The sequence below is a fragment of the Amblyomma maculatum genome, chromosome 2 (genome assembly GCF_055883805.1).
Source record: "Amblyomma maculatum isolate TAMU_Amacu chromosome 2, ASM5588380v1, whole genome shotgun sequence".
NCBI classification, from domain to species: domain Eukaryota; kingdom Metazoa; phylum Arthropoda; class Arachnida; order Ixodida; family Ixodidae; genus Amblyomma; species Amblyomma maculatum.
In genome coordinates this window covers 17009330-17020636 of record NC_139345.1, presented here as the reverse complement: position 1 = coordinate 17020636, position 11307 = coordinate 17009330, and positions in this window count along the sequence as shown.

Below are 11307 nucleotides of genomic sequence, written 5' to 3'. Positions count from 1 at the left end.
ATCGGCGAGACATTGTCGAGAGCTGTTGCAATGCGGCGGCCCGATGTAGGAGGCCTCCTACTCCCCGTTCTTGGCACGCAGGACTGAGGAACGGGGGCTGGGACCTCCGGTCTCAATACTGGCGTAGATATATTGGTTCTTCGCGGTCTCAGCTGCCAGGCGAATGGCTCATTGCTGGTTAGCGGGGACCTCGCTTCGCAGCAGTGTCTCCCAGGCTTGTCTACTTTTAATGTTGTCCATAGCACCCGGGGATCTGGGGCATTCCCAAACTATTCAGTAGAAGGTCCCCCTCGCTTCGCAGATTTTACATTTATCATCTTTTCTGTCATATATCCAGATGTGAAGCAACCAGACGGGGTTAGTGAAGTTTCCGGCTTGTAATCGCCGCCAGGCTACCCGGTTGTGACATCACACATCTTCCTAATCTATAATTTTCGACGATTTCTGTGAGTTCCGTATTGATTTCCAAGCGTTCGTCCATCTCCTAGCAATCGGGGGCGGCTCCACGTTTGCCTGGAAAAAGAGACCTCGGGCTTAAGCGTCGGCCGCCTCATTACCAACGACGGACGTACGTGGGACCCAGATTAGGGTGAATTTGCGGTCGATTTTGGCTGTCCCCGAGGTACTTCGTCCCATCGTATTCACTGTGTTTCTCCCGTGTTATTCGCGCCTTTAAATATTAAGAATGGAATGTAACCAACTCACCCAGGAACAAGTTAGCTTATCTTAAACTAGATATAGACTGTGGATAGAATGCGGCTCGTTTCTTGCGAGGCAATGCCTTTCCCGGTAATCCAGATAGCAGTTTTGCTTTCGCTAAGGTTCAAGCTAGCCTTGGTTACGATGCCAGCAAGCGCTATTAATTTGCGACCTCTTCAGCCGTGTCTATGTTTCTGCTCCCGATGGAGGTGGTGATGGCGATGGAGGGTCGACTACCGCGGCGACTGTCGCCCCCGATCGGCCGCTTGCAGCGTCTACTTAAGCGACCTCTTGTAGTCTGAATTCTTTCGTGCTGCTTTTAACCAGCGCTTCTCTCTTCCCTTCACTCCTTTGGGTGCATGCTGCGGAAGAGGGGAGGAATCATGATGTTCTCGCGACATTGTGGCGGTAGGACGATTGTCGTCGGTGTTGCTATCAGTTTGTCGGCCCACTGCACATATTCTAAGATTGTTCGACTCGTGCTTGTTCCACTTTATCATTCATGTTGCCCGATTCTCACCGCTTCACCAAGTAACGTCCAGCCGTTATGTACCCCCATTTCTAGCAGGCGGTCCGTAGATGAGGAGGTGGAGACCCAGTGCCCTCTTTACGCAACGCCTGATGAGCGTGTCTATCTTGTCTTTTCGTTCGTCCTGGTGTTGAACGGTGTGGCCAGAGTCATTAAGGACTCTGGTGTGGCATAGCATATTCGACTTATGTCTGCCTGCATTAATCTCAAGGATTTTCTCTCCTTGAGGCCTCTGCCGTTAAATACTATTCTCCTGAAGATCCATGTTACTTGCGCCGCGTGGTTACCGCGTTTTTATAGTTCCGTCGTCATATTCGACCTCCTGAATATAAAAATAATTAGCTGTGGTTTAGCTTGTGGTTAAACCTGGAGTTACGCGAAGGCTATCTGCATGGCTACGCTTAGATTTGGCTTGAAAGTAAAGACGTGATCTTTGCATATAGTAGTTTATTTACACCATAGGGGACACTTATGACCACAGAAGTTCGGTGAGGCGAAAACGTCGGTTGCGCGGTGGTCTTAAGCCCTCCACTACGGCACCTCTATCTCTCTAAATTTTCACTCCTACCTTCCTTCCTTCTCCTTACGACTCGGTTAAGGTGTCCGCGGATAATTGTGACAGATACTGCGTCTTCTCTTTCCTGTAACCCAGTTTGAAACGACGCTAAAGCCCGCTGAACTGTCTGCTGCTATATGCTGTGTGGTGCCCTGCCGCGGTGGTGCAGTGGTAAGACGCCCGACTACTGTACCAGAGTACCCGGATTCGATCCCGATCGCCGGCAGGAGGAGTAATGAACATTTATTAGGCCCGAAATAATTCGGTGGTGCATGCAGGCACCAGATGGTGTGGTTCCCTATAGTTGCGAGACCCATATGTTCCCAGCAGCTCCTGGCCTCCCTCCGTCAGTGCGAGCTAGAATCGACAGGACGGGGCTGGATAACAAGGTCTCCCATCGCTCAAGGGGTTGGGGATTGGGCAGCTGCGTTTCGATGGAGGCGAAACGGAGAGGTATGTGATGTCAGCGCACGTTAAAGATCCCCAAGTGGTCAAAGTAACGCCGTAGCCCTCCACTACGACTCCTCTTTCTCTCTCTCACTCTCACCTTCCTCCCTTACGGCGTGGTTCAGGTGTCCACAGAGCAAGTGTGACATACTGCGCCTTTCCTTTCCTGTGAACCAATTATTATTATTATTATTATTATTATTATTATTATTATTATTATTATTATTATTATTATTTATGCTGTGTGGTGCGGCGTTCGAGGAAACGCCAAATGAATGGCGCTGCACGGACGCTTGGATCGAACGCCCGGCGGGAATGAATGAATGAATTAATTAAAACTATTTCCATCGAAAAGGAACCCTCATCTCCCGCCCCTGGCACGCAGGCCGGGGAGGGGGGGGGGGGGGGGGTCAGGAGGGCCCCGCAGGCTGTCAGGTGATTGGTTGTATAACTTTTAGTTCTATCAGAAACGGGGAGTCGTGCGCCCGCGGATTAGAGGCTGGCAGGTAGCCCGTGGCTTATTGCGGCCTCTTCCGCCAGATGGACGGTGCGGTGCTGGATCGCAGGGTCCGCGCTTCGCAACAGGGTATCCCAGGCTTCTCTACTTGTAATATTTTGCCCTATCCCTGGAGATTGTGGGCACTCCCAAATTATGTGGTCGAGGGTCCCTCTCGCCCCACAGAGATCATTGTCCCTAAAGTCTGGCAGCGCGTGAAACGCCCAGACCGGGTTCATGAACGTATTAGTTTGTAGCCGCCTCCACGCGACAGCTTCTTTATTATTTAGTCTAACATCTGGCGGGAAATCATCGACCATTATAAATTGGGACGTAGACTGGTACCCCTGTCAGGTGATTGGTTGGTTGTACAACTTTAATTCCATCGGAAACGGGGAGTCGTGCGCCCGCGGATTAGAGGCTGGCAGGTAGCCCTTGGCTTGCTGCGGCCTCTTCCGCCAGATGGACGGTGCGGTGCTGGATCGCAGGGTCCGCGCTTCGCAGCAGGGTATCCCAGGCTTCTCTACTTGTAATATTTTGCCCTATCCCTGGAGATTGTGTGCACTCCCAAATTATGTGGTCGAGGGTCCCTCTCGCCCCACAGTGTTTGCAGAGATCATTGTCCCTAAAGTCTGACAGCGCGTGAAACGCCCAGACCGGGTTCATGAACGTATTAGTTTGTAGCCGCCTCCACGCGACAGCTTCTCTATTATTTAGTCTAACATCTGGCGGGAAATCATCGACCATTATAAAATGGGACGTAGACTGGTACCCCCGCTGTCAGGTGATTGGTTGGTTGTACAACTTTTAATTCCATCGGAAACGGGGAGTCGTGCGCCCGCGGATTAGAGGCTGGCAGGTAGCCCATGGCTTGCTGCGGCCTCTTCCGCCAGATGGACGGTGCGGTGCTGGATCGCAGGGTCCGCGCTTCGCAGCAGGGTATCCCAGGCTTCTCTACTTGTAATATTTTGCCCTATCCCTGGAGATTGTGTGCACTCCCAAATTATGTGGTCGAGGGTCCCTCTCGCCCCACAGTGTTTGCAGAGATCATTGTCCCTAAAGTCTGGCAGCGCGTGAAACGCCCAGACCGGGTTCATGAACGTATTAGTTTGTAGCCGCCTCCACGCGACAGCTTCTCTATTATTTAGTCTAACATCTGGCGGGAAATCATCGACCATTGATAAATTGGGACGTAGGCTGGTACCCCCGCTGTCAGGTGAGGTTCGTCTGGTGACATCACCAGTCCTGACGTCATGGCCAGATATGACGCCATCGACTTCACTTCTGGTTATTACATGACGTCACATCCGGCCATGACATCACAGCCGATGTCACCATGCGATAACTTCATAGCCAATCATTGTCATTACTCATGACAATTTAGTCGTGACTAATGGCTAATTAGTACTAGTTAGAGACTAGTTAGTCCCAATTTAAACCAGTCCAATCAAATGCAGTTTAATCGTGAGGCTTGCGCTCACACCACGCTTACTTGATGACGCTCCTTCGCTTTCGTACTCCCCGCCGGGGTGGTGCAGTGGTTACGGCGCTCGACTAATGTTCCCAAGGACGCGGGCTCGAATCCCGGCCTCGGCGGCAAGGTGACGAAAAGCAAGGCGTCCGTGTGCTGTACGATGTTACTGCACGTTAAAGAACCCCAGGTGGTCGAAATTTCCGGAGTCCTCCACTACGGCGTCTCTCATAGCCTGAGCCATCCGGCGACGAAAAGCAAGGCGTCCGTGTGCTGTACGATGTTAGTGCACGTTAAAGAACCCCAGGTGGTCGAAATTTCCGGGGTCCTCCATACGGCGTCTCTCATAGCCTGAGTCACTTTGGGACGTTAAACCCCACAAACCAAACAACCATCCTGATGGGGCTGGGACAGGTGGCTAGTCTGCCACAGAATTTTTATCTGTTGTAGGCTCCATAGCTTCCACCACATTGCCACAGAAAGTTGTCCCCGAGTATAGTTGACTGTAACCAAACTTCACTTTTTCTAGAACTGCTGGTCAGTAAATTCTAAGCACTATATTGTTTTTGTATGACTCCCTCATTTATAGATCTACATCACAGCCATCTTTCGGCATTTGAAACCTAACCGAAGCAGCCTGGGGAAAATTAATTATATATTATTTACCACTTAATTCACGCTGGCTTTCATGTTTAGCAATAGGCTGCGCATCGTTCCACAGATAGCTGTGTTGACAGGTTGTTGTGGCTGTAGGAAGAAGGAAAAGAAAATGCACGGGCCTGCTACTGGCTCTGTAGCTGAGCCACCTCCGCTGCCTGATTTCTTAATAGGAAGGGAAAGGCACGATAACTGTCTCGCTTGTTTTTGCGGACACCTCAACCGCGCCGTAAGAGAAGGGAAGGTGGGAGTGAAAATGGAAAGAGAAAGAGGAGCCGTAGTGGAGGGCTGCGGAGTAATTTCGATCACCTGGGGATCTTTAACGTGCGCTGACAAGGGTATCTGCCCTGATGGGGCTGGTGCAGGTGGGTCACCGCTGCTTGCAGCGGGGGGCTGGCCTGGCACCGAATTTTTATCTGTTGTAGGCCGTCATTGCACACGCCACCGCTGGTGGTGGACGACGGCTGTTGTTGCGGCGCGCGTCTTTCTTTCCCTCTTGCTTTTCTTCTCTATATCCTCTTCTATCTGCACGAGGCAGCGGAGGTGGCTCAGCTACAGAGCCAGTAGCAGGCCCGTGCATTTTTTTTCCTTCTTCCTACAGCCACAACACAACACACGCGCTGACAACGCACAGCACACGGACGCCTCTTCGTTTCGCCTCCATCGAAACGCAGAAGCCGAGGTCGGGTTCGAACCCGGGTACTCCGACACAGTAGTCGAGCGTCTTACCACTGCACCACCCCGGCGGGGCCATCCGCTGCCTCGTGCAGAAAGAGAAAATAGAGAAGAAAGAAAAGGAAGAGGGCGCGCCGCAGCAGCCGTCGTCCATCACCGAAACGGTGGCGGGTGTAATGACGGTCTACAATAAGTGGTTCAGAGGAAGGAAAAGACGCAGTACCTGTCACACTTGTCTCGTGTCCACAGAGACAAGTGTGACAGGTACTGCATCTTTTCCTTCCTCTGAACCACTTATTGTAGGCCGTCATTGCACCCGCCAGCGTTTCGGTGGGGGACGACGGCTGTTGTTGCAGCGCGCCTCTCTCTCCCTCTTCCTTTTCTTTTTTGTCTATTTTCTCTTCTGTCTGCACGAGGCAGCGGAGGTGGCTGAGCTACAGAGCCAGTAGCAGGCCCGTGCATTTTATTGCGAAGCAATACTACTTTAGCTACCACCTCAGCCCGTGCCATGCCGCGGCCGCATAGCCATGCTTGACCTTTCGCGTGACCTCGCTGTATGACGTCATACCATCTGTGTAAAAACGCGGCCCCATCTCAGGCCGTCGCCTTGCGCGGCGCATAGCCATGGCCGCGGCCTGACTCCCGCTCCTCTCACCAGGGGCGCTGCGCGCTATGTGACGTCATACCATCTGCTTAAAAACGGGGCCCCACCTCACGCCGCCGCCTTGCGCGGCGCATAGCCACGGCCGCTGCCTGACTCCCGCTCTTCTCGTCAAGCCCATGAGATGCCGCCTCCAGCCTATACGCTTCGGCAGGTTGCAAAGAGAAAGCATCAGCGAGCTACGGAGACAGAAGAAGAACGAGAAGAACGGCTTTTCAAGCTACGAGCTCAAGATGCAGCCAGGCGAAAAAAACGCTCAGCGTATTCGGCAGCAGAATCAACGGCAGAAGCAAGCGAGGAAGTTTGGCCGACAGTGTGGAATGTGCATCTCGTTCCAGCATATTTATAGGTTTGAATAAAAGATGAAAATGAGTAACGTGTGTGTCGTCATTCTTGTCTGTGCATGTTTACCCATACCAAACAGCAGAGACATAGCACAGCCAAGAGTATCGCCATAGCCATACTAGCATAAGCATAACCAGAGCATCACCACAAGCGGTACAATAGCAGAACCCACGTATTGCTTCGCAACTACCAGGCTTATAACCAAGCTAAGCCACAGCCAATTTTTCTTTTACTTCTTCCTACAGCCACAACAACAACCTGCCGAGACAGCTATCTGTGGAACGATGCGCAGCCTACTGCTAAACATGAAAGCCAGCGTTAAGTGGTAAACAATATATTAATTTTCCCCAGACTGCTTCGGTTAGGTTTCAAATGCCGAAAGATGGCTGTGATGTAGATCTATAGATGAGGGAGTCATACAACAACTATATAGTGCCTAGAATTTCCTGACCAGCAGTTCTAGAAAAAGTGAAGTTCGGTTACAGTGAACTTCTTGGTGCTCGTGTACTGTGCGGTGTGCACAGAGTTGTTGTTGCGACTGAAGGAAGAAGGAAAAGAAAATGCACGGGCCTGCTTTGGCTCTGTAGCTGAGCCACTTCCGCTGCCTCGTGCGGACAGAAGAGAAAATATAGAAGAAAGAAAAAGAAGAGGGAGAGACGAGTCGAAACAGCCGTCGTCCACCACCGAAACGGTAGCGGGTGTAATGACGGCCTACAGCAGATAAAAATATGGTGGCAGGCTAGCCCCCCGCCGCAAGCGGCGTTGATCTACCAGTCCCAGCCCCGTAGGGTCAGGAACAGCCACCCTTCACCACCTCCCCAACAAGCGTTTCAGATGCCTTTGCATGTAGGCAGCCATGCAGTGCCCCGCCCGTCGTGGAGCCCGGATAGCGTAAGGGTGCGCAGTCCAGAACTGTCGACCGCTGCGGCGGGAGCAATATAATTTGCTGCTCCAACTTCTGGCGAGGGATGGACTCAAATCAATGAATTGATTAAGCGAATACCACTTGAAGACGAGTCGTTTTCAGCATGTGGGCCGCCTCGCGTATCGGTTGTGCATGCATGTGCACATGCTCAACACAAGGAGTGCTTGTTTATATAGGTGGTAGGAACCCCGACCGGCATCTTGAAGGTTTTACGTACGGCTGCGTCTTACCCATTCTTACAACGCGTGCATTGTAGTAGGATATTTGAAGACCTTAGAAACTTCAAGAATCCCCTTTCTCTTGAGGCCTTCTCGTATGGAGGATATCCTTCTGATCACGTGAGAAATCTGCACTGCGTACGATATGAAGAGCTGGACGGAGTGCGATCTACAGTGGCTCTGCTGAAGGTGAGCACCGAGTGCAATGTCAGCCACTTCGGGTACAAGGCGACAGTCTACGCTACGACAAGAATTTTCCGGAGTCGTGCCTGACTGCAATGTCAGCCACTTCGGGTACAAGGCGACAGTCTACGCTATGACAAGAATTTTCCGGAGTCGTGCCTGACGTGTGACGAGGAAGGTAGATTTATCCAGATCGCATGCCACAGCGGCGTCCCTAATGAGAGTGGCTCCTGTTTGGAGGCGTTAGGAGCCCAATTGCCTATTGTAGTGCACATGATGCTGATTGGACCGAGGTGCCTCTGCCTTTCACAGTGCTGCAAACGTCTTGTGAGACGAAGCATATATATCACAATCAGTGGGATGCCAATGCAACACAGCAGTCCCCAATACACAAAACCCATCACAAAAGCAGAGGCACTGTCCAACTCAAACCTGGAGGACCAGTGACCTTTACATGTGGATTATGACATAAGCTGCCGCAGTTCCTATAGGGGCTCGACTACGGGCATAGTGCTCTGTATACTAGGGGTGTCACCCAATTGCCAGAGAATGCTTTGCTCAGATTCACAAATGGTTTTTGGTAATTTAAATTGTAACAACTATTTTTTTTTTGCCACATCCAGAACATCAGGTTTTGATGCAGCTGGCAATCAAGCCTTGCATATGCCTGGCTAAAGGTAAAGTTCTTACTCCAATAAAAATGTTAGAGAAGGAAATGAATAATTTATGTTTCAAAAATGATGCCAAAAGCTAAACGGTTTATTGATAAGTAACTTTTCATAACATAGCACAGAGGAATTTCAAGCTCATGTACACTGCATATAACTGAACAGCAACACACAATAATTAAAATAAAAAATGACAGTTCAACACGTGTGACAGGAATGTCGACAGTAGTGGCTCGTAGTGGACTAATTTGTTTTCTTTAATCCTTCCTCTTCTACTGGTGTTTTAACTGGACTGCTGTCTCCTTTGCATGCATTTCTTCCACCAGTTGTGGCAGTATCTGCAGTCTGTAAACAGAATGCACAATGCTTATAAAAAACCAGTAAAAATGGTTGTCAACACTCTGCTGAGAAGCTAAATAAAAGAAACAATCAATTTACACTTTGCAAGACCAACCAAAGACTAAGGATGATTTATGGTCTGCCTTAGTTAACGTAACGAATCTATTCTGGGTGAATTTAAGTTACTACATATCTGTGCAACTGTCATATACACTGCACACTACATACGTGCCTAATTAAACTTGTCAGTACCATTACAGAACTGAAGAGAACACTTCCAGAATGCTTCTTACTTCTGCCCACCATTTGAATTTCCTACTAATGACAAAATTTTGATATGCCACATCCATAAAAAGTGCAATCGTGCATGCATGCTGGCAAAGCATCTTGCATCTGGATTAGATGGAAAACAATCAGGGAAGGACCTCCTAATTGACTGTAGTACTGCATGGGCTATATACAGAAACACACCTCAGCATAGCGGGAAGTCCCTGAGAGTTTAATATTTTTCTCCACCTACCCACTCACTCAGACTCACATCCATTTTCGCAGTTAAGGGGCTCCCATCTACTCACATACACGAGGGAGATCCCGCATGTGACTAAGTGAGACAAAATGTATGTAAGTTGTACTGTCTCTACACTAATAGATGTACGGCCACTTCAGTTGCATTGTCTCCTTCCCATTTGCGAGCCGACCATTTCGAACAGATCAGCAGGGCTCCCCACTACTCATGACAACGCACGGGCCAACAAAATCCAAGCAGTACAGTTCCTTGGAAGACTACCATTCCTTGGACTGTCTACGCAACCAAGGCACCAGAAGCAATGCCTCACAAGTGCTTTTATTTCTCTCTTTCTCTCTCTTTGCCTCTCTTGAAAAGTTACAACAAACTCTAGTCTCTACCCAGCAAATGAGTTGAGAAGTTCCTCATTCACGAGCTGCCACACCCCGAATATGAAAGTAACCATAAATAAGCTTGCAACAATGCATACAAGTGCAGAATGGAGCATTCTATTCCAGGTTGCTTGCATTGTGCACCACAATTCTCAAAGGCAAGGAATTTCCCCCACCATTTGAAGCTGACAATACACTGCACTGTACAAAAACCTATATGTTCATGTTCCTGAAATATATGTGATACTGTATGTAGCATGTGTTTCAGACATGCAACCAGCATCTGTATCATGCTACCCTTTTATACACCACCTTGCTGTACCCTCGAGAATTGAGCAAAAAAAATTGTGCACCATGACTTGCCATTGCATGCAATAAGTAGTATTTAGTTCAGTTCAGTCGTTCAGTCGTGTCCACTCTTCGTGACTTTCCCGTCTCTCACTATCTTCCTAAAATCACATAACTTCATCTGCAGCGCCTCAAGGATGCCATCTAACCACCTGTTCGCTAGCTACCCCTTTTCCGGTGACCCTCAACCTTTCCCAACATCAAATCTTTCTCCAGCGACTCCTCTCTTCTCATCAGATGACCAAAGTAGCTGAGCTTTAACTTTAGAATTTGACCCTCCGATGAGCAGTCAGCGTTTATGGTCGACAATATAGACTGATTTGATCTTCTGGCAGTCCAAGGAACTCTCAAGAGTCTCCGCCAGCACCACAATTCAAACGCGTCAATTCTTCGGTGGTCAGCCTTTTTCACAGTCCAACTCTCGCATCCATACATCACAACTGGAAAGACCATAGCACTAGTTTTACGGATCTTGGTTGGCAGTCTAATGTATCTGCTCTTTGCTAGGCGGTCAAGGCTAGCCATGGCTCTCTTTCCCAGAAGCAGGCGGTAATAAGTATTACTGACTGACAAAAATAAGTGTTACTGACTGACAAAACTTGCTTTAAAGAATTTTGTTGCAAGCTTCAAAAAGTGTTGCTCACTGAATATGGCCACACAGCTGCACAAAGAGTTTTGTGCCATGAAAGGGACTAAATATTGTGTAAAGGTTTGATAAAGGTTACATTAAGCTGGTAGCTTAACGCAATCTTTAGTCATGTCTTCCCAGTGAGAGGTTGTCACTGTGCACTGCTTCATGTTTGAAAGTGGCAAAAAGAAAACATGAAATTGCAAACTGTGGCAGTCAGCAATTCTCTTTTCTCACAGTTATATAGTATATCTAAAAATATCATATAAAATCTGTTTTAGTGCTGCAGCATTCAAAATTACATTTCACAGCTGGCAGAGTGGCACACTTTTTGTGTGACTACTGAGTGTAGACAAGCATCAGCCCATGAACTCGGTGGATGTGAGGCAGTGCTGGTGACAGCAGCGACTTTCGCGGTGTAGGCAGAAGCCTGGGCTGTCTGCTGCATTTTTCGAACTTAATTCCCAGTATTGCGGCAAGCTGTTGTGTGGTTGGTTGTGCAGCAAGGTACAACAAAGAAAATAGCACCTATTTTCAAGTTTCTTGCGGTTGGATAGAGATTAAA